At 46.0% G+C, this 24,419-nt stretch overlaps 1 long non-coding RNA gene across 1 annotated transcript; it reads right to left on the bottom strand.

The window, feature by feature from the left end:
* Positions 1–853: 853 nt before the first annotated feature.
* On the bottom strand, positions 854–23,081 carry LOC137627754 (uncharacterized). The gene is made up of 2 exons (XR_011041215.1): positions 22,922–23,081; positions 854–1,016 (listed from the first exon to the last, which is right to left on the bottom strand). It is a non-coding gene; the product is annotated as an uncharacterized lncRNA (long non-coding RNA).
* Positions 23,082–24,419: the final 1,338 nt, after the last annotated feature.

Raw genomic sequence — 24,419 nt, 5'->3', positions numbered from 1 at the left:
CCTTCACCATCACCTACATTTTCAAGTTATGGAATCTTTTATGAAATGAGTTGTCTTAACTGTTTTGGCCATTTCCTACCTGAATTACAATCTGGCCTAGACCTCTTGTCTATGACCATTTTCTAAGATTTTCTTAGCCTTTCGGACTGGTTTTTATACTGTAACTTCCATACCTAAAACTTGGAACTTTAAAATTTTCTTCTCTCTTCGTCAACGATATAAATCTATGGCCTAAAGTTACCAATCTTTGGGTAACTTCTCATATGTATTACTGTATGATTATTCAATGCATTCAAGCTTTCAATCTTGGATTTTTTGTTCATTTTAAAACTGCCTCCATTTTCTTTGTAAGTGTTCCAAGATCCTGATAAGTATAGTTGTTGGGCTTTACACTGTAAACCTTTATTTATTCACTGTGGAGACACTCTTACAGTACTTCCAGTTTCTTTATTAATCAATTTATATCTATCCAATATCTCCCTTCAAACAAACTCTTTTTACCTAGTTTCAGACCTGTCCTTCCACTAAATAATGATTCCGTCACTCTCATGCCTATTTGATCTTATATATCTACATCTTTAATTATCCATACCTTAATTTACTCTTTGCAATCCTAAGAATCTCTCGTGACAGCATCTATTATATTTCATTAGTAGTATTGAATTTACCAATACACCTACAAACCTACAAAGTTTTATACAAATACAGCTACACTCTAAAGAAAAAAAATTAATAAATGCAAGTTGAAAAAAACCCTAAGAAAGTCCTTTAAATGCTACATCTCATTACTCACTACAGTGTACTGTACTAACAGAACATATACTAACCAAGTTCCATGCACTTCGGGTACCTACCTTTGCTCTTCGGCATGATTTTTTTGTTGCAATTATGTTCTCACAGTATCTAGGTCATACCACAAACTGGATTACCCATTACTAAAGGTAATGATGATTCTCAACTTTTAAGCAATTTAAAGCTGGCAAAGAATGCTGATTCGTACCACTTGAAACATCCAACTGTAATTCAGCAATAAGCACAAAAATGAATTGCATACAAAACTATTATTTTTAAATTCAACATGACTACTGTATGTAAATTTTACCCATAAAAACAACCTGCATTATTTCTGAAGAAAATTAATTTTCAGTATACTGTAATTGGAGGACCCCTGTTATATTAACCTTTAAAAGTCTTCTTGTATGTCTCACATTTATGCATCTACAAATCCCATAATATACTCTTAAGTAATAAATAGTAAATATATTTGACAAAATGGGAAGTATTTTGTATTTATTCCTAACTATACAAACCTAAATCCTTTACATAGGAAAATGACAACAACAAAGCTGGAATACGGCAGTTAAAAATTGAAACGAGGTGTCAACAACAGGACAGTAGTTACCGGTGCAATAGCATGGGAAGCACTGCCCCAAACCGCTTGCTCACTCATAAGCCACTTGGATTGCAGCTGAGTCTTTCTAGGGAGTTGAAGTAAAGGACTTGGGTTTGTATAGTTAGGGAAAAATACAAATTACTTCCAAATTTGTCATTTGTTACCACACAATATACAAAGCCTCGTCCTTTACATAGGTGACTCATTCTTAGACGGGAGGAAGTGAAGTCCTGATCCAACTGGCCACGGGATACTCAAAGCTCGTGCATTGGGATACTGTAAGAGTTAAAGCATACCGGATGGTACATGGCCCTGGCACCAAGGGTTGTTCGCAGCTGAAAATCTGTCATAAAACCAGCCATATACAGTATATGTAATGGATTTAACTCAAGCTATCAGTATATATGACATATATAATTAAGGGTTTGCCTGGCTACATCACACTACTCCTAATAAGGAGTGGGGAAAAGACTTCTACACTGAGTATAGAATAGCAACATGCTGTATGGGGCTTACCTACATAGAGATCCAATTCAGCTGGCAAGGCTTTTGATTACCCCAAGAGAAAGATTGAAATGAATAGAAAAGGCCAGTCATTCTTTACTTTAATCACAGACTGATATGTAGCCTTAGCCCTCATCTAATGCTAATGGTCCTGTAAGGAGCCGAGATAGCTATACCACCTGCAGTGCAACTACAATATGCCCTAGCAAAAAAATAAGAAAAAAAAAGTCTAGACACTTGTGGGTCGCATACCGCAGATAATAAGCAGTGAATGTCGCTTGACGTTTCCACACCCCTACATGTAATACCTGTGTCACAAGGAGATTCTTTTTAAAAGGCTAAAGATAAGCCAACACTTCTGACTTCATGGGCTTTGACCAGTCTTATCTTGTGGAAAGAGGAGGAAGGTGAAAGGGTTCGGTCAATGACCTCCCTTAACCACGAAGAAATTGTGTTTTTAGTCACTTTCTTCTTCACTCTCCCAGCGCTATCGAAGAGATGCTGCAGGTGTGGTCTAATTGCAAGTTTATGTTTGAGATAATAAAGTAGTGCCTCAGCACTCTCACGGGACACAATAACAACTGATCAGGATCACCGGTTGCTGTAGATCTCTAAAGTTCTAGACCGGAAAAGATAAAAACCTAGGATTGGGTATCGATGGATCCTGAGTTTTAGAACAAACTCAAGGACAAAGCTGAGCAAGACCTGCCTCCATTCCCTTGAATGGGCGAGGTGAAAGGAGAGACCATGGCACTCAGGGACCTGCTTAGCCGAAACCAGGGCGAGAAGGAAAACTGTTTCAAGGATGAGATCTCTATCTGAGGTGAATTCAGACCAAAGGTTCATATAGTGCCCTCTTAAGGGAACGCTGCTCCTTAACAATATTCCAGGGGGGTGGTCTTGCTTCGACTGGAGGAGAGGTCTGCTCAAAGCTCCATACGAGCATTGAAAGTTCCGCTGAAGAAGAAATATCAACTCCCTTTACTCTAAAGGTTTGTCTTAAGGCGAAGCGGTAGCATTTTACAACTGAAATGGATCAGTTTCTCCTTACGGAGGTGAAGAAAAGTCGTCTATAAGCGGAATAGTGGCTTCAAGAGGAAAGACGCCCTTCCCATGGCACCAACCACAGAGCATTGCTAACTTGGCTTGATGAATAAAGGTATCCAAACATCACTCACACAACCTGGCACGAAAAGCCTTTCTCTGTGAGAGAAGTTGCTAGATAACCTCCACGCATGAAGCCGAAGGTATTCCACTGCACTGTGAAACATCCGGGTGTATGGCTGGCAAAAAAGGTAAAAAAGAGCAGGCAAATCCCTCAGAGCCTCTATCAGCAAAGTAAAAGGTCAAGGTACCCTCCCACATGTGCTGGAAAGTATCCTCGAATGCTGCATCTGGATCTGAAAATGGAGAGCCGTAGATAGAAAGCTTGTGATTAAGTAAGGTCAGAAAAAGGTACAGTATATCGATGGCAAACCCTATAAAATCAGGATTTCTGTCGCATACTTTTTATTTTGAGTCATTAGCACTAAAACATGGGACTAAAGAAGAAAATCAGTTCAAGTGGTCAAGTAAAAAGGAAAACAGTGCAGACAACAATTGAATTGAAAAAGGAAATCATTGCCAAGCATAAAATGGAATGCGTGTTTTGGAGCTTGCTCTCAAATACTCTGGCTAAGCTAACAATATTGACTATTTTAAAGAATGGAAAAATAATAAAGGGAGCTAATGTTGCTAAAGGAGCGACTACTTTGATGAAGCAAAGGCCTCAGATACTTGAGGAAGTAGAGAAACAGTTACGAGGTGATAGCTTTAGTGAGGCATTTATTTGTAAAAAAGTGCTAGAAATCTAAGCTAAGAGGAGTGAAATTCAAGCTTTTGTTGAAAATCTCATCCTGATACCGTAATAACCTTATCATTATGAAAAATTTGTAGATAATTTATAATTTCCCTAACTGATACAAACCTTCCATTATTTATATATGGATGTATCTTTCGGCAAACCTTGAAGGTAACCAATTAGACTTTTTGGTACAAGGTGGCAACCTTACCCAGAGCCTGGATAGGAGATGTCTAGTGGTACCAGCCATCTGTATATATACTCAAGGAGTGGTGAACTAATCACTCTTTTTCTATGGCTTCTAGAGAGTGGTTGTCTCTCCTCTCTCCTCCTCAAGGTTACCATAGACGTTGACGAACATTGTTGTTCATGCTCATTTTAGGCTGACTTTCTCTTTCGGTGTAATCGTGATTCTTCGTTGACGCTCTCATGCGAACATGTCCTGGTTGTGAGGGTCGCCCTTGCAGGTCATGTCGTTAGTGGAGTTGTGACGAGCGTGGGGAGTGGTCTGCCTCCTAGTGGAGGAAGTTTGGGAAACACAGGAAGAAGGTTAAGCACAGTTGCTTTTCCCTCAGAGTCTAACTGCAAGTTTCCATTGATAATGTTGCAGTATGTCTCATTACGATAAAATTTTGCAAAAAAGCCAAAGGTAAGGAGTATTGCATAAATTTTCAATTAAAGAAAAACCTGCCACAAAGTGACAAAAAATGGGAAAAACTAGATCCTCAATTACTATAGTCCATTTCTTTTAGCGAGTCATATTTGCACCAACTCGCAACGGTGTCCTTTTAGCTTGGAAAAGTTTCCTGGTCGCTGATTGGTTAGAATTATCTTGTCCAACCAATCAGCGATCAGGAAACTATTCCGAGCTAAAAGGGCACCACTGCAAATCGGTGCAAATATGACTCGCTAAAAGAAATGGACTATAGATGTTTTTATGGAAGGGGATTCCCCCTCCCGCAAATAACTCTTCCCTTCCTCCCCACTCCACCATCCACTTAAGCCCTCATATCACAAGTAAAAAGGTAAGTTTTCTTATGTTGAAATGACTTCCAATGTTTTTATTTTTATTGGCTTTCGTGTCATTGTAAAAGCTATGTAACTGCATCACTTTTTTATGCTAATAAGGTATGTCATGGTACTAGCGAATCAACTGGGGCTTCGAACCCATTATTCACTTCTATATTATTTGTAATGAGAAATAATGATTCAGTATTTGAACGCATCAGTCTTTGACCATCTTTTTGGAACGAATTATGGTCGAATACCAAGGTATTACTGTATACAAGTGGCTAACCTGCTGGAAAAATAGAAAAAGAAAAAATTAGAAAGTCTGCCAATCTTCAAAGCTAGCAAGACCATCTGTCCTCACCTACAGCTGGAATCAAAGTGGTTGTCAGTGAGCTAGCAAGGAAGCAGTGCTTCTCCTGCTACTTAACTGGTAACTACCAGATGGTTGTTGACACCTCGTTATAATTTTCAACTGCCGTATTTCAGCTTTGCTGGTATCATTCTCCTAATGTATCAGACAAGGGTTTGTATAGGTGGGAACAATTAAGCTTTGAATTAAAAGCTATGCTCACAAACCTCGTAAGATTTTAACACGACCCTTCCAAAAAATGACAATTTTGAAAGTAATTTGTATTTTTCCTTGCTATACAAACCCGAGTCCTTTACGTAAGATAGATTTATAGTGGAGCTGGAGTACACTACATTAAAATGACAAATTCGGATATAATTTGTATTTTTCCTAACCATACAAACCTTAGCTATTTACATAGGGGGTATTACTTTCAGCGTAGCTGAAATGACAAGCCATTAGAATTTTAACGAGGGTTAATTACCCCCGCGCTAGTTAGCAAAGGGGTAGGGGAGTGGTAGCTAGCTACCCCTCCCCCCCTCACACACCAGTGAACTGCTTCACTTATACAAACCATGCTATTTACATAGGGTGACTTAACCCTTAGGTAGGGTGGAAAATCCCAGCCTTACTGGCTTTGGCTTTGCCTGGGGACTCAGAATCCGAGTGAGCAGCACCCGAGAAAAAGAGTCCCTGCACCTCGCAAGTATGTGCGGCCTACATATGCTTGTGTGTCGAGGATTGAAGTGTGACTCGTCCTAGGAAGTTGACCTGAAGTCCTTTAGATGGAATTCTAGGTTAGGACGTTCCCAATACCACCTCGTCAGGGTATGGGGGACGCGACAGTATTATCTTAATACCTGTACTAGGAACACAAGGAAGCATGGTTTACCTGCAGAGGTTTGAGGTCAGCTATGCAGAGAACCCAGGATGCTGCTTTCCCCAAGAGAGGGGAGGATGAAGAAAGAAGTAAGGGCCAGACATACTATTTCATTCATGCAGTCTAAAACCGGGTAACAATGCCCTCAACCTTCTGCTACCTGTCCATTAAGGAGCCTGAGGTTAGACCAGCTGTTGTGCAGCCACCACAGGGCCGATAGAGAATGTATCAAGGCTCCTGTGGGTCACGTCCTGCAGGTAGTGGGCTGTGAAGGTCGTTTGACGCTTCCAGACCCCAGCTTGTAGCACCTGCGTCACCGAGAAGTTTCTCTTAAAAGCCAGAGACGTTGCGATGCCTCTGACATCGTGTGCTCTGGGACGACGTGACGGAGGAGGATCTGGATTCAAGGCGTGGTGGATGACCCTTCAAATCCAACCTGAGATGGTATTCTTGGTGACCCTCCTCTTCGTCCTTCCCGTGCTCACAAACAGGGCTTGCACACGGGGACGGACTGCAGCTGTTCTCTTCAGATAACGCCTCAGACTTCTCACTGGACATAGTAGCAGATGGTCCGGGTCACTTGTTACAGAACGGAGACTCGAAAACCTGAAGGAGTCGAACCGTGGGTCTGGGACTCCAGGGTTCCGAGTCTTAGCTACAAACTCAGGGACGAACCTGAACGTTACCTCCCCCCATCCCCTTGAATGGGCGACGTCGTATGAAAGACCATGAAGTTCACTGACCCGCTCGGCTGATGCCAAAGCGAGCAGGAACACCGTCTTCCAAGTCAGGTGTTGATCAGAAGCCTGGCGTTGGAGAGCGCTTGCGCGCAGGCGAGGAATCGCGCGGGCGCGTAGAAGATCGCTGGCGCGTAGAAGATCGCTGGCGCGCAGGAGATCGGTGGCGCGCAGGAGATCGTTGGCGCGCAGTTGCGCGTTCAGAAGGAACCAGCTGGGGAGCAGGACCAGAGGGCGAGGTTGCGCGCAAAGGCGAACGCTCGGGGGCGGCCTAAGAGGACATCTCGTGGGCGCTCGTGCGCGCAGGTACTCGGGCTGCCTTAGAAGTGCGCACAGGTGAGTGCACGCAATGGCGCGTAGGCGAGGAGGGGGAGGAACAATGTCCTTGCCTGCGCCCAGATCCGGAGATCATGGGCGTGCGGGCGAACATTGGCGCACATCAGAAACAGGGTGCGCAGTTATGCGCTGACGAGCAGGTGATCGTGGGCGCTCAGGAGACCGATGGCGCGCATTGCACGCAGCAGGAACAGAAGTGCGCTGGCGCACAGGAGGTCTCTGTAGCACAGGAGAGCGCTGGCGAGCAGGAGATCTACGGCGAGACTCAGCAGGAGATCGTCGGCGCGTTGAATCAGTAGAACTCTGGTAAGCAGGAGAGCGCTTGCGCGCAGGAGATCGTGGGCTCGCAGGTAAATCCTGGCACTTAAGGGACTCACCCACATTGTGGGATAAGCCCTTTTGCCCCGAAGGGACCAGTGCCCGTTGGACAACGGGGAGCGATGGCGCCCACTGCGCATCAGCGTCCAGGAACGGAGAAGGAAGACTGGAAGGTCTGGCAGGCGTCAGAGATTGCAAACAATCTGCGGAGAGGTCTAGCGATGCAGCTACAACGGTTTGCTCTCGTCGTGGAGGATCCTCTGCGGGGGACGTCGAAGGCGAAAATCCGAAGAGGCGCCTCCTAACTCCCTTGTAAGGAGAAGGAAGGCCTCTACGGCGAAGAGGAGGGCGAGCCTTACGGCGAAGACGACCTCGAGGCACAGCAACACCATCGTCTGTCCTCCGAAGAGGAGTCTCTGTCAGTGCACTCCCCCGAGGGAGAGAATCACCCGCAGGAGAGACCGTTGGACCCAGCTCCTCCCTCGAAGGATGTTCAGAGGGGAGAACTGAGCCTTCAGCAACATCCGCAACCGCAGCAGGGGTTTGATCCGACCCGTCGGAAGCCTCTGCCACAACAACGTCGACAATAGACAGAGGATCTACCTCTGCTATTACCGGCGACTGTTTGACAGCTGCACCCAACTGGATCAGGTCAAACAGGGCTTCCCTGGAGGGCGAGCCCTTAAGCCCCAAGGAAGACCAAAGCTGTAAGAGGTCATCGTAGGCAACATGGTCATCAACAAGATCAATGCCCTCCCCCGGAGGAGGAGGGGGAGCTGCCTCGCTATGGGAGGCAACGCCCTCTCCCGAACCCCGAGATTGGGAAACAAAAGAATGTCCTACGCTACCACTCGCCGGCCTCTCACGAGAGACCGATCGAGTGGGAGCTTCGGAGGTGGTTCGGGCAGCGGAAGAAGAGTCCTTGGAACCTTCCATCTTCAAGGCAGCCCTTGAAGGAGAAAGGTCACGCTTAGACTTCTTCTTACGCCGCCGGGCAAACCTCTCCCACTGGGAGGTAGACCACTACCTGCACTCACTACAGTTTTTATCCCTTTCACACCGTTGACCTCGACAATGCGGACATAAGGTGTGAGGGTCCGTCTCGACCGCCGACATGAACGTTCCACAAGGGCGGTCGGGGAGTCCAGGGCACTTCCGCATGATAGGAAGGAAGGATGAGGCCAACTTCAAGCACACAAGCTGAAAGAAAAAGCAAAACAAAATTAAGGCTGTCAATAATGCGAGGGCAAAGCAGAGATGTCTGCTCATCGCCCAAGCCAAAAGTGAAGTGAAGCAGTTCACCGGTGTGTGAGGGGGGGAGGGGTAGCTAGCTACCACTCCCCTACCCCCTTGCTAACTAGCGCGGGGGTAATTAACCCTCGTTAAAATTCTAATGGCTCGTCATTTCAGCTACGCCGAAAGTAATACCCCCTATGTAAATAGCGTGGTTTGTATTTCGGTTACGGAACAAATTTATAACGAGGTGTAAAAAATCCGACAGGTAATCACCTGTCAGTGACGGAGGAAGCACCGACCCTGCTGACTCACTGACCACTTTGATTACAGCTGGGACTTACGGGGTTGGTGATGGTGGATAAATTTGAGTATAGGACTCAGATTTATATACTGTAGTTAGGAAAAATACAAATTACTTACAGATGTCATTTGTACCGATACATATACAAACCCTCGTCCTTTACATTGGAGACTCATCCTTAGGTGGAAAGAAGTCCCTATTCCATCTGGCTGGAAACTTTAAACCCAGGATGCCCATCCTCGGATGCTGTATAGCAGACAGTGAGGAATCCTTGCACCTCGTGCTCCAGTAGTTTAGTATTACCAGCGGCCTGTGCAACCTAGGGTAATGACCAGAATTACTCTGTTGTAACTTTCGGCAGTTTTAAGTAATGGGTTGACCTACCTTTGACATAAATAATAGTTACATCACACTTCCCTTCGTAAAGAGTGTGAGGTAGGCACCTCTACAATTAACACTAAAATAACAAAGTGGGGGTTACCTACAAAAAGGTCGGATCCCGCTGACATGGTATCAGATAATGTGCCCAAGAAAGGGAAAGGTGAAAGAGAAGAAAAAGCCAGTCATTCTTACATTCACCCCAGACTAACATGTAACCTCTGTCCTCGATATGGAGTTAATGGTCTTGTGAGAGGAGCCAAGGTAGTGGACTGTGAAAGTCTTCTGACATTTCCAGATGGCCGCTTGGAGAACCTGCGCCACAGACAGATTCTTCTTGAATGCTAGGGTTTAATGAAACCCCTAACATCATGCGCTTTGATTTGCGCTACCCTTACAGAGTAAGGTGACAATGGACTAACTGAACGAATACTGTAATGACTTCTCTAATCCAAGCATAGACCGTGTTCTTCATCACTTTCTTCTTTAATCTGCCTGTACATACGAAGAGATCTTTAATGTGGGGGTGAGTGGAGCTTGTTCACTTGAGATGGTACCTTAGCGCTATCACAGGGCACAAAGGCAACTGATCAGAATCATCGGTTACCTCTTAAAGTTAGAGATATGAAAAGAAGACAATCTAAGACCAGGAACCAATGGGTTCTGGGTCTTCACAATGAACTCATGGATGAAGGAGAATGAGACCTGCCCCCTTCTTCTTGAATGAGCGATGTCCGAGGAGAGACTGTGCAACTAGCCAACCCTTTTGGCCGAGGCAAGCCAGCAGAGAGACCATTATCACAGAGAGGTCTCTTTCTGTAGCGGAGCTTAATGGTCCACACAGAGCCCTTCACCACTGATACAGTGTCAAGGGCCTTCAGACAAGACGGATGAGGGAGAGTGCCGTCAAATGCGTTAGAGTCATTGATCGAGTCCAAGTCTTCCTCTTTTGGCGCCATTCTATGCCGGTGCTAAGGGGAGTTAAAATCCAAATAAGATTCCCCATCTTCCCCATGGTAAGTAGAACAGGAACTAAAGGGGCCTTCTCTAACACTTTTCCAAGGAGATGGTGGTACCTCTGAAAGCTGAACTTTCCTTGGAGTCCTGGGGTCCATATTCATATGAACAGCCCTATACTTTGAGATGGTTTTTGGTCTTTACTCTCCTTCCTCCTATAACCAACTGGAACAGAACTAATGAGGCTAGCAGGCACCCTCCATCCTTCAGGACCCTCATGTCATAATCAAGGGATTGTTACTGGTGCCAACAGGAAACTTAAGCTTCGCAACTCCTAGTCAAAAGAGAGGGAGAGCGAGATCTGGTCTAAATGTGCAAAGGATAAAATTCGTACAAGTAAGAGATTTCCTTAAGAGTTAACGAACCCCAAATGAAAGGTGTCACTCAGAGAAGGGGTCAACTGATGTTGATGTCTATTGTCTGTACCTAATTCTTTAAGTTGGGGAATAGACTTCTGGGATGCCTGAGACCTGACTTCCTAAGGTACAGTACGTCATGAAGTGTGAGGATTGCTAATGGTGGTCTAGTCTGGAGAGCGGTATCTCTTGGACTAGTCTAAGGTTCTCTTGATCCTTAACCAGGATTGAATTCCCTTGCACATCCTCAGAGACCTGTAGCCTGTAATTAGATAACAAGTGCAGACTTGGTGCACTAGACAGCTGTAGCAGATATCTCTAGTGTTGTCTACCTAACTCGCGATACGAGTCAGCTGAAGCATAGCACGCTGTAGCAGCCAATGGTGCATGTGCGTGAATCGAGGTTGATGGATGACTTGCGCTACAGCTTGTCCTTTTGTATAGCTCATACACTCCTAGAGTACGAGGTGAGAGCACGCTCGTAGACGCGTTCTACGGGGCAGTAGTGAGAAAGCTACGAAGAGCTAGGACGCTCAAGTACAGGTGCACACTAGCACTTCTGAGCTTTCTGCAAGATAAACGAGATTCTCACAGGAGAGGACAGGTACGCACTTTGTGTTTCTGTCCTCTGTCAGGCTCCAACGGACTGATGAGCTCATGCATGCTTGCATACCCACATATCTGGCATCCTCACTGCAGTAAATACCCCAAAACATGTTGGAAAAGAAAAATTTAGAGTAAGCCAATACTCCAGTGATGGGAATGTCTGTTCACACCAACAGTTGAAATCAAAGTGGTTTGTCAGTGAGCCAGCAGGAGACAGTGCTTCCTGCATTACCTGTCAGTAGGATTGTTTAGACCTCATTACAAATTTTAAAGGGTGTGTACTCCAGCTCTGCTGTACAGTAAATCTATCCTATGTAAAGGACGAGGTTAGTATATGTATCGGAACAATTAGAACTTTACTTTCTGGTAGTTTATACTCACAGCTGCTAGGCAATAAATCTAATAAATATCTTTCAACAAGACCTGGTTATAACTTGTACAGACAGCTGTTTAAATCACCTCTACTTTTTTTGTCGCAACAATACTGGTACACAGCTTTCAAAATGTAGTTTAAGTCTAAGACTGCTTTACAACAGTATAGGGGACAAGTTTACCAAAGGATAATTCAGGGATACAGTTTTTCTAAATCAGTTTAACGTATCAACAATGAATACAAAATAGCATCTCGAAACTTCCATACATTACTTTGTTTGCACCGTGAAATCATTCAATTACTATTGTGTAATCACGTCACTTTTAGTAGTGTTATTCCAGTATTACTGTAGTACAGACAACCCTCAGTCATCTGTAATATACCTGTATATTCATACCTAACAATATAAAATAATGTGGAATATACTCATTAATCAGTTCATTAATTTTGCACTCTGCTCAAAATTTCGGCAATCTTAAAGAAACACCATTAATCCTGCCAATGCAGAACATTAGTTCACTAAACGTGTGGCACTCGACATCCAACCACGAACAAAATCAAGCAATAACTTCAACCATTTTCTCTCCTTAGGTGTACACAGCACACTGAAACAATATGAAACAGGATTATAGTACGTATATGCAAACTAGCACACCTCCAGAACAACTGTGACGTCACTTCGATAACATTTGTCCCATATAAGGTAAGTAACTCCTAACTTGAATTAAGTTCTGTTGTTAGTAAAATTTATCTAATAAAAATATAATTCTGTTATAAGTGAAATTACTGTTTTGTAAAACCGTGTTCTTATGCTGAAATCACATTAAAAGGCCTATTAATAGCATGGTGTCACTGCTTTTAATGTAGTATTAAGGTTTAAATGGAGAAGATGGCGGTTGTTTTACAGAACCGATTGGTCTTTGGGGAATTTACCAATATTTTTTATATGAAACAGTACTAATATTCATTTCTGTTGGATATAAGTACTTTTGAGGAGTTGGAGGAATGAATACCATAACTCATAACCTAGGGGTTTCCAACAATTATTGTCAGCAAAATCGTTCAAAACAATGAAAACTACACCATGTACCTATCTTATTTTTCCCGCTATGATTACTGTAAAAAATACATAAATTTTCTAGTCCACTAAATTAAAGAGATATGGACTAACTAAAAATATTCCCAACTAACCTTACCTACAACATCATGTCATTACCTGGGGGGGAAGAAATGCCTTCATATGACCTCCCAGCCATCTCTAATAGGACTAGTTTGCAGATGCATACGACATTCTACAAATGAACCCCATATTTCATCATGGTTACAACAAAACGGTGCCCCGGTACTGTAAATATTTCTTAACCCTGCACTGATCAGGTACCATGGTGGGATGTTTCATGTCCTAGGTTAATTAAGCAAATAGGGAATGCAGCCAACAAATATGGACACTGCACCCAAGGTTAGGTTAGGGGAAACATGCTATTCAATATCTACTAATGACAGCACAAGGGCAGGCAAAGTGGTAGGGTGTAAATTGTTGGATCCCCGATTTTTTGTCAGCCATAGTACTCGCCCACTTGACTAACGCACGTAACACAACATGTACCGCTTGCCAGAACAGAGCAGCAATAAAATCACAAATTTTAAGTAATTTGTATTTTTCTTAACAGTACTTACCTCGAACTACTTTCTTAGGAGTATCTGGGATTTTCCTCCCAACCGACCAGATTTTTGAGTAGTTTCCCCTATCTCCGTTTTCTCTAGTGGGGTCCCTCCGTGGCGGATGGATACTCGCCCTGAGGCGACCCAGGTCAGAGTGCGAGAGCATGGACCTAGGTCTTGGTCGTCAGTAAGCTTTGATAACTATACATTCGAACTCCTGTAAGACACTCGGGGAAGGCTGGGCGGACCATAACCCGAAAGTAGTTCGAGGTAAGTACTGTTAGGAAAAATACAAATTACTTAAAATTTGTGATTCGTTCCAACACGGAGTACTTACCTCGAACTACTTTCTTAGGAGACTTATACCTTAGGAGGAGGGAGTGAACTTACAGGCCAGGAGACCAGAAATGAAACTATCTGACTGAACCTAGATAGGAGGCTAAGTTCTGACTAACCACAAAAAACGGGATAGGAGACTCTGGGAGAACTACGCAAAAACCTTTTCAGGGCCTCTGTAACTCACCTCTTTACAATCTTCATCCGAGCATGGGCGTCTCCAACGATCAACTCTCACATGGGCGGAGGATAAGGAAAGGGAACAGGGGGAAGCAGGAAAGGGGGTAGTAAGGAGGATCTTGTGTCTCTTGGAATTACTTCCCACGGGCTTCCCCGGGGCTTTGACCTTAAACCTGTTGGAGCGCAGAAATGACCGGTCCGATGGAGAAGGAGTCCAGGGACTTCCTTGTACAGTCTTTCAGGTAATGGGCGGTAAACGTAGACTGCCTGGCCCACGTACCTGCTTTCAGGACCTGGCCCACTGCCATGTTTTTGTCGAAGGCCAAGGAGGTGGTGAGACCCCTAATGTCATGGGGTCAAGGTTTACCTGGCAACGTGGAACCGTCTCTGTCATAAGCCCTCTTATGACCTGTCTGAGCCAGAAGGAGATGGTGTTTCTGGACACCGCTTTCTTAACCGAGCCTGCGGAGACGAACAGCCTCTTGATCTCAGGACGAAGTCTGGCTGTCCTTTCTAGGTACTTTCTGATCGACCTGACCGGGCACAACAATAAGTCTTCGGGATTGTTCGAACGTGGGACAGCTGGGACCGAAAAGCTTTCGAACTTGGGATCCCAGAAGGCAGGATTTTGGGTCTTGGCCACAAAGTCCGAGAGAAACTTAAAACTCAGGTCTTTCCAACCCTTCGAGTGTGAGACCTCATACGACAGCCTGTGTAGCTTACTGACTCGTTTGGCGGAGGCTAGGGCTAGGAGGAAGACCGTCTTAAGAGTAAGATCCTTATCGAGAATGTTCCTAAGCAGTTCAAAGGGTGGCCTGGTAAGGAACTTGAGGACCCTGGCTACGTCTCATTGCGGCACTCTGGAGGAGCGGGGTGAGCATGACTGTTCGAAACTCCTTATGAGCATAGAGATCTGTCGGGATGCTCCGAGGTCAAGTCCTTTGAAGAGGAAGACTTGGCCCAGTGCGGCTCGAACTCCCTTAATCGCCGAGATGGATATTCCTAGGTCGTCCCTCAGGTTAACCAGGAAATTTACTATTTCGTGAATAGATACGTTCAGCGGCCTCAGGTTCTGGGAGGTGCACCACTTTACAAACGTAGCCCATTTCGCCTGGTAGACTACGACTGATGATCTCCTAAGATAACCTGTCATCCTCGTGGCGGTCCTTGACGAGTACCCTTCCTTCCTCATCAAACGCTCGATAACCTCTACGCGTGTAGCCGGAGGGACCGAGGGTTTTCGTGGAACTTTTTGAAGTGGGGCTGACGGAGAAGGTCTTCCCTGTCTGGCAGCGACCACGGTGGGAGAATTGCTAACTCCTTCAGGTCTGCGAACCATTCTCTCTCCGGCCACCAGGGCGCTACTAGTCATCCGCAGGTTCTTTGACTGTCTGACTCTGTCGAGGACCTGTCTGAGTGTTCCGAAGGGAGGGAAGGCGTATGCGTCGAGACCGCACCACGGATGCTGAAAGGCGTCCTCGAACGCTGCTGTAGGATCCGGGATTGGAGAGAGAATACCGGGAGCTGGGTGTTGATCCTCGTGGCAAACAGATCTATCACTGGGGACCCCCATTTGCCTAGGAGTGTCTGGGCTACCTCCAGGTGCAGGGACCATTCCGAGCCTACCACTTGACCTATCCTGCTGCGGCCGTCGAGTAAGACGTTCTTTTTCCCCGGAATGAATCTGGCCGTCAGCTCAATGTGTTCTTTCTCGGCCCAATCCAGGATCGCTGCCGTGAGGTCGCACAGTTCCCTTGACTTGAGCACTCCTTGATTCTTCACGTAGGCTACCACGGTGGCGTTGGCGCACATGAGGGCCGCCATGTTTCCTCGGAGACGATGAACGAACCTCATGCAAGCTCTTTGGACTGCTAACAACTCGAGCACGTTTATATGTAAGGTCTTCTCCTCTTGGGACCACTTGCATTTTGCCATTTCTTCCTGGAGATGAGCTCCCCACCCCTCTTTCGATGCGTCCGTAAAGAGCAACATCTCCGGAGGGGCGGTCGCGAAAGCCATTCCTTTTAGTGTGTTTGTCCTGCCGGACCCCCACTTCGTCACTTTTGTCTCCGATGACACGCCGACCACCCTGTGCGGAGTCTCCCCCGGGGACCAGAGTTCCTTTAGGTTCCACTGAACCTCTCTCAGCTTGAGTCTTCCCCAGGGAACCAACTTCTCCAGTGATACCAGGTGGCCTATCAGTCTCTGCCAATCCTTGGCTCTCCTGGGTACGTCTGTTTGGAAGGGGAGAAGGACCTGATCCAACTTCTCGAGCCTCTCTGCAGAGGGGAATGCTTTCCCCAACTTCGAGTCTAGGACCATCGACAGGTATGTCATTCTCTTGGAGGGTACTAACTGCGACTTTTCCATGTTGATGGTGATTCCCAAGTCCCTGCAGAACCGCAACAACTCCACGCCTTGTTACTTCAAAACTGCCTCTGAGGCTGAAAGAAGCAACCAGTCGTCCAGGTAGCAGATCAGCCGGATCCCCTTTTTGTGCGCCCAGGCTGACACTGTGGCGAACACCCTTGTGAACACCTGAGGGGCCGTCGACAGGCCGAAGCAAAGGGTCCTGAACTGCAGAGACTGGGAACCCCACTTCACTCTGAGGAACTCCCTGCTGGAGGGGTGGACAGGGATCTGGAAATATGCATCCTTGAGATCCAGGGACATCATGAAGTCCCCTTCTCTCAAGGCTGCCAGCACCGACTTCGGAGTGTCCATTTTGAAGTCCGTCTTGCTGATAAACTTGTTGAGGGCCGAGAGGTCGATGACCAGTCTCCACCCCCGTCGCCTTCTCTACCAGGAAGAGCCTGCTGTAGAACCCTGGGGACGGATCTTCCACTAGTTCTAGGGCTCCCTTGTTCAGCATGGCTGACACCTCCTCCTGTAAAGCTGCCTTCTTCAAGTGGTCCTTGGGTGCCTGCCATTCTGCTCGGTGATCGGGAATCAGAGGGGGCGGCTCCGTCAGGAGGGGGACCTTGTATCCCTCCTTCAGGACTGCTACGGACCATGGGTCCGCCCCGTTGTCCTGCCATGCTTGCCAAAAATGTTTGAGGCATCCCCCTACCTGAGGCTTCGGCAGGAGAGGGGGGGCCTCTCTTCCTACCTCCTTCTGGAGACGCGGCTTGAACGGCCTCTCCTAGAGCCGGAGTGCTTAGGCCTAAAGGAGGCCTGAGGGATAGAACTTCCTCTACGGGGGGGCTGAGACGACTGCCGCCAGGTTGACGAAGGGGAGTCTCTCCTCGACTGGGACATAGGAGGGTGGGACCCTTTTGGTATAACCCTTCTGTGCGAGGGCCGTCTCACGGCTGAGTGTCTGGCGTCCGCTGTTTCTTTTAGCCTCCAGACTCTCTCCATAGTCTCTTCTACCGCTATCAGGGGGAAGATGGACTTGCCCCACACTGGCGAGTTCCTCAAACACTTCGCCTCTCATTCGGGGAGCTTACGGGACAGCTTGTTGAGGATTGTATCCCTCCTCCGAAGCACCCAATTGGCTGTCTGAGTGAAAGACTGGAAGGTGAGGAATTTCATAGCCTTCCCCCCTGAACGTATAAGTTCCTGAAGTAGAGCCTGGTTCTCCGGAACCGTCAGATCGTGGGCCAGCTGAAAGCTCACCAACGTACAGGCCCACCAGTCAAGCCAAGAAGTCACGTTGACAATGTCTTGAGCCGTATCTTCCATCATGGAAGCCTCGGCTGGAGAGAAGCACACCGGGGCAGAGAAGGTCCTATCGGTGTTGCCTTGGTTGAGGGAGGCCACTGCTGCCTCTACCGAATGGGACCCCGAGTGCTGACCGTCGGGGACGTAGAACCGCTTCTGGGTCCTCAAACCCGGAAGTAACTTGAAGGACCCCTGGGCCCTGAGGGAGTTCACCTGCCCCGCGACGTACCTGTCGACATGCTCCCTACCGAGCTTGACATCAGGGGCTAAGGGGAGGGTCAAGGATGGCTTCTGCTGGACAGGGTTATCCACCATCCTCCCCAACCCCGAGAGCCAAGCCTGCTCTGTCGCCGGCTTTGGTTCGTCCAGGCAATGATGACGCCTGATGAGGGCCAGAACCTTCCTGTAGGAAGACACCTCATCTGACGTACAGTCCCCGACGTCTATCAAGCCATCAACCACCCGGTCCTCCTCGCCATGTCCATCTGCGAGTCCGGATGGGTCCATGTGGGAGGCTACATCCTCCTCTTCTGGGCGAATCGAAGGGGCGGGTCCTTCCGCCACGGGTGAAGGCGCCGGGACGGAGGTAGCCGTCAAGGGTCTACCTCCGCTCGGGGAGAGTCGTGGGGCATGGGTCCCACGATGTACCACCGGGTATCCAGGGCGCTTTAGCCGAGCTGCCGTGGTACCGGGTCCGTATGAAGAGCTGCCGGGTCAGCACAGCGGCTCTCTCCGCTGAGCGGATGGAGCCGGTGACTTGGCGGGCAGAGGGACGGCAAAGCCGACCTGAGTCGACGGCTTTGACCGGCGTGCGGGTCGAGCGGTCGACAAGCATGGCAGGGGCATAGGGGCGGCTCCAGAGGCCAAGAAGGCAGACACTGGAGCGGCAGATGTCCTGATCGACCCGCTATGGAGGAAAGCTGCCTGAGCCCACCTGTCCTTGGAAGGGCGCCTGTGCTTGCTCTTCCGCTTCGATGATTTCAACTTCTTCCTGGAACTGCCTGACCGGGAACAAGATTTCGACTTGCGGGACCTCTTCCGCTTCCTTCTCCCCTCCCGGGAGTCGTCGTCTTCCGAAGATGATGAGTCGTACGACGACGATGAGGAAGAGGAAGAAAAGCTGGAGGAAGAGCTGGCCGAATCCTCCGTTACTGATGCAGGATCATGTCGTTGTTCTATCGGCGTGAAGGGCTGCAAGAAATCAGGCGGGCTGCATGAAATCAGGCGGCGCTGGGGGAGTCAGTAGGGCCTTCCTTGACGCGAACCACCAATCAAACTTTTCTTCCTGACGCATCGGCGATCTGAAGGGCGTCCTTGGGGCCGTCCAGACGATGGAGTCGGGGTCTGACGAATCTGTCGGCTGCCTCTCTTTGTCTGTGTCTCCCCCAGGCGCTGCGGTACCTGAAACACTTTGCCACGGAGCGGGGGAAGGAGCCGTAGCAGTCTTCCCCCACACCAGGTCTTCAGTAGAGACGGGTCCTGCGGGCACCAGGACCTCGTCTCCCGAACACACTCCCACCCTCCCAGCAGGCCCCCCACATGCCTGTGACACAACATCCACCACATCAATAAAATCAGACTAATGGGGAACGGCAATGGGCCGTTTCCCCGCAACGGACTTACCTCGTCCCCTACTCAGGCTAGGGGAAGGAGACGGGGAACCTCACTCCGAAGGGGCGGCAGGAGAAGCCAAAGGGGAAGCGGCGCCTACCTCCTTAGGGGACCGCTTCGCCGCCTTCCTCTTTTTTGTGGCGTACAGGGCCCACTGGACTTCGGACCAGCCTGCACACTCCGGACACGTGGCCGACGGGAAACAAACACTGCCCCTGCACAAGGAGCACAGCGAATGAGGGTCTACCTCAGGCTTCGAAAGCCCCGCACCACAGGACTTACCAGCCTTAGGCCAGGGGCAACGACGTTGGGATTCCATAATGCAACACTAGGAACACCAAGCAACACGAGACACTGGGAAAGGGGGTGGACAAAAGGAGGCACAAATGAATGGGAAACACGAGGGAACCACGTGGTTACAGAAAGGGTCGGACGGGGTGTGAGAGCGCGACAAGATGTGAACAGCGCCGCGACTGAGACCTAGGTTCATGTTCTCGCACTCTGACACGGTTCGCCTCAGGGCGAGTATCTATCCGCCACGGAGGAACCCCACTAGAGAAAACGGAGATAGGGGAACTACTCAAAAATTTGGTCGGTTGGGAGGAGAATCCCAGATACTCCTAAGAAAGTAGTTCGAGGTAAGTACTCCGTGTTGGAACAAATAATATTTAATTGCGAGCCATGGTGGACTGAAGACCAGTGAGTGAATAATTATTGTTAATTCATTAACCAACATACTCGTAGATACAATAAAATATGGGTGACAATAGACACGAATATGAGGGACTCTCATTTTCCATGCAGGCTGTGGCCTAGTGACCCAACAATCTATACACGTACCAGGCAAAGATTAAGAGGTGTCTGTGTTGCTTGGGTCAGGCGTGAAATTTTTTATTACTTGTCAAAACTCAATTTTCCACATGGGGAAATGTTTCTCTTTGTCTGACATACGATATTACGAAGTCAGTTTTACAATTTATAAAATATTATGATTTGGTGCTACCTTGCCACTAGTGAAGCAGGTATGGAAGCAAACACCAGGTTGAGACTTAGTCTTAGGGTAAGCTGAGGATACAGAGGTAAAAAGGGAGATGTAGCCCATCTAATGGTTGGATAGTAAGTATGGATACAACTTATAAGTTAGGTCAAGTGGTGTTCTTGTTTGTTCACATCTTGATTTCTGACCTGGCACATCCCAACGAACTACAAAGTAAGATTTAACTAAATGAGATTTTAATTGCACAAGTTTTGACTTGTTGCAGCAAATCAACTATTATTAGCCTAGAGTAAGCTATTCTTCATATTTTCAACTAAAAATAAGGGAGCCTTCATATAAAGATTGACCAGAACTCCCACGTGCATAGAACACCACCTAACATAAACTTCCCCGCCTAACCTACAAGCTGTGTCCTTACCTACTTACCTAAATGACCTTGCGACACCCTTAAACTACCATATTCTTAGCCATACAGTTGAAACTAAGAGTGTCATGGGGCATGACCGTCATCATACATTCAGTGACCAAAATTTAAAAACTGCCACCTAATAATGGTTTGTTTTTCCCCCGGTCTGAAATCCCCCCCCCCCCCCCCCCCCAAAGGGGAAACATAGCCCACGATATCCCCAAAAGGGAGTTTTGCTGCAGGATAATATTTCCCCCCTCTGGGAAAAGACTCCCCCCAACCCCACTGCTGTTATAAGCATATGGCTATGGTGGCGTATAGCAACTACAATTTCATGGTGACTTACAGTAGGCCTACTCCTAATGTAATGTACACCTTTCTAAAATCTTATTGTGTTATCCCTCAAACTTTGAAGTGTCGTAAGTGTGATTCTGAGTTATCTTATATTGAAGAGCAATACATTTAATTGTAACTCGACTGTGAAGATTACCATGACAAAAAAAGGATGTAGGTGTCAATCATAGGGGATGGAATGATTTGCGATTTACATTTAGAGTTTGTGACGTGGGTAGGGAGGTCCGAGGCTTGGTCTGTTGGTCTGTGACCTGGGAAGGGGGTCGCTGGGCTTAACACCCGGCTGGATCTGTAACCTGAGAAGGGGGGTAGGTCTGTGACTTGTCAGGTTAGTGTGGGTGTATGTATGATAGCAGCCACCTGTATGTATTATTATGGCTAACTTACAATACCGCAGTGTAAGGGGGTCGCAGGGGAGCGTTAGCCCCCCTGATAGGTAAGTAGGTAAAGACACGGCTTGTAAGTAGGTTAAGGGGAAAGTTTAGGTTAGTTGATGTCCATGTTTAATTCACACGGGAGAAACTGGCCGCTGATATACAAAGGCTCCGGTTAGTGACCTTGGAAGGGGGTTCAGAGGGATTGCCACCTAGCTAAGTCTGTGATCTGGGAACTACTAGGTTAGGTTAGGTGGGTGTGTTAGGTTCTATGGCCTTTTGCGAATCTCAAATAGGGGTGTATATATGATAGCGGCCCCCGGTATGTATTATTATGTGTAAGTTAGAATACGGCAGTATAAGGGGGTTTGCAGGAGCGTGTTAGCCCCCCGTTAGGTAAGTAGGTAAGGACACGGCTTGTAGGTTAGGTTAGGGGGAAAGTTTAGGTTATTTGATGTCATTGTTTAATCCACACAGGAGAAACTGGCCACTGATAAACAAAGGCTCCGTTTAGTGACCTTGGAAGGGGGTTCAGAGGGATTGCCACCTAGCTAAGTCTGTGATCTGGGAACTACTAGGTTAGGTTAAGGGAGTGTTAGGTTCTATGGCCTTTTGCGAATCTCAAATGGGGGTGCATGTATGATACCGTCCATCTGTATGTATTATCATATCTTAGAATACAGCAGTGTAAGGGGGATTGCAGTGGCGCGTTAGGTAAGGACACGGCTTGTAGGTAAGGTTAGGGGGGAAAGTTCAGGCTAGTTGCTGTCCATTTTTAATGAACGTGTGAGGAACTGGCCGCTGATATACAAAGGCTTCCTCAAATGTGTTAAATAATCACGTTTTTTCCATTTTCGCCCACACAAAGTCCCAGATTCCCACCTGTGTCCGTATGGAAAAGGGGTGATAACTGGAGAACGGTTTATTTGCAAAGGAATAATGGTCATAGCTTCTACGTTAGGGTGGAGGGGAGAGAGATGGCCTATAAGGGGAAAAATCCTAGGTCTGAAATTCACCCCCGGGGGAATAACAGCCCAGGATACTTTTTCCGGGGTTGAAATCTACCCTAAGCTATTTTCACCAAACAAAACCCGAGTTCCCACTGGGGTCCCCCATTATCGATGGCTATAGATATATATATATTTATATGTGTGTATATATATATATACATATATGTATTTCTAAAATTATTCATTTCCGACAGGAACGAGTGTTATTTTCAATGAGAACGGACCTTTTCCGAAAAAAAAAACACTACAATGAAACCAAACGTAATTTTTTCCCTAGGTCACATTACCCTGTAATAGGGTACAATAATACCAAATTTTCCTAGGTGGAATTTGTAAAGGGGGAAAAATTTCCTGCTACACTGGAATAGCCTTACTTCTCCAATGCTATTATAAGATAGGCAGATTCTAAATACCACACTTCTTTATACCCTGTTTTTCCAACTAGAGGTGTAGCTTAGCAAGCAATAATAATAAACTGATCAGCCTGAATCCATATTATCTACGGAAGTAATATCACCCTAACTTTACGTAGACATAGATCAGACCCGTGTTTGTTTTCTTTCTGCTTAAAAGCATTATCTACCAATAAGTTACACCAGCACTTATTATTGGACACCTATTTAGCACAATTTACGTATGCCAGCTTTCCCCTGGCTAAGAAACTCCATATAATACATATTTCAAAATTCTTACCACGTTAATCACAAATATATTTACTACGATTTGTTGACACAGCGAGGACGCCGGGACCAATCAAAACAACATGGCTATGTTGGGGCTGCGTTCAAGCGCTCATCACGTGGCATGCCATATTACTTTATCTGTTTGAATTTGTTACTAAGGCTTCAGTCCCATATTTTTAATTCATAAATATATACATAAGCGTTTTCTATACTGTTTAATTATTCCGTAGAAGAAATTACATTAAAATTATACTATAATAACAACACTTTAGAATTTTATAAGAAATAGCATGATTTTTTTCTATCAAATTATATATACCAGAGAATTCGAGTATTGGTCTACGTTACCCCAAAGCCAACGAGTTTCCACCCATCAGTATTTTAAATGAACACATTAAGTTCCAGTAATGAGTACCTTTAAATATAAAAAGACTGACACAGTCTCTTGTGAATCATTATAAATTTTGTGTAACTTTTATTGAAATGCTCATTAAATGTTTATATAATTGGATATATTAGAAAATCCTATTGGACCAAATTAAGGCTAAGCAAATTTTTTATATTAATTAATGCGATTAAGTTCAGTATATAGAAGGGTGAAGAAAATTTAAATGTCTGCAAATACAATAACATTAAATCTAATTTTGATATTTGATTCATACTGTTGCATTCATTATTCTAGAAGGTACATGACATCTAATTATATGGATTCTTGAAATATAGGTCTATTTTTGTATTTCAAAAATAAAATTAATGTGCTGACGTTATCTTCGTCAGATACTGATTATCTGCATTCTTTAGAATATTGTATGATTTCAGCGGATACAAAAGAAAAAAAAAAGAAATTTAGTTTTGCCACCATATGCAATCCAGGATCTAAAACATGTTGTAGATCATAAAACATTCTGGGGGACATTTTCAGCAGGTAGGTAGCAGGTTGGCCAAGGCACCAGCCACCCGTTGAGATACTACTGCTACAGAGTTCTTGTCAAAGATCCTTTAACGGGTCAGACAGTACTACATTGGATCCCTCTCTCTGGTTACGGTTCATTTCATCCTTACTCACACGTAGACAGAATAGTCTGGCATATTCTATACAAGATCTCTTCCCTCATACACTTGACCACACCGAAATTCCCAAACAATTCTTCTTCTCTCAAGAATAATTCAGTGGCTACATTCCCCTTGGTAAGGGTAGAAAAGACTCTTTAGCTATGGTAAGCAGCTCTTCTAGAAGAGCACTCCAAAATTAAACCATTGTTCTCTAGTCTTGGGTAGTGCTATAGCATCTGTACCATGGTCCTCCACTATCTTGGGGTAAAGTTCTCTTGCTTGAGGGTACACTCGGGCACACTATTCTATCTAATTTCTCTTCCTTTTGTTATTTTGAAGTTTTTATCCTTATGTTTTGAAGTTTTTTATAGTATAACTATGCAAATTTATTTTGATTTACTTATTGTTCTTAAATTTCTCTTGTAGTTTATTTCCTCATTTCCTTTCTTCGCTGG

Source organism: Palaemon carinicauda, chromosome 35, assembly GCF_036898095.1.
Source record: "Palaemon carinicauda isolate YSFRI2023 chromosome 35, ASM3689809v2, whole genome shotgun sequence".
In the NCBI taxonomy this organism is placed as follows: Eukaryota; Metazoa; Arthropoda; class Malacostraca; order Decapoda; family Palaemonidae; genus Palaemon; species Palaemon carinicauda.
This window is presented reverse-complemented; position numbering and strand designations above follow the sequence as displayed.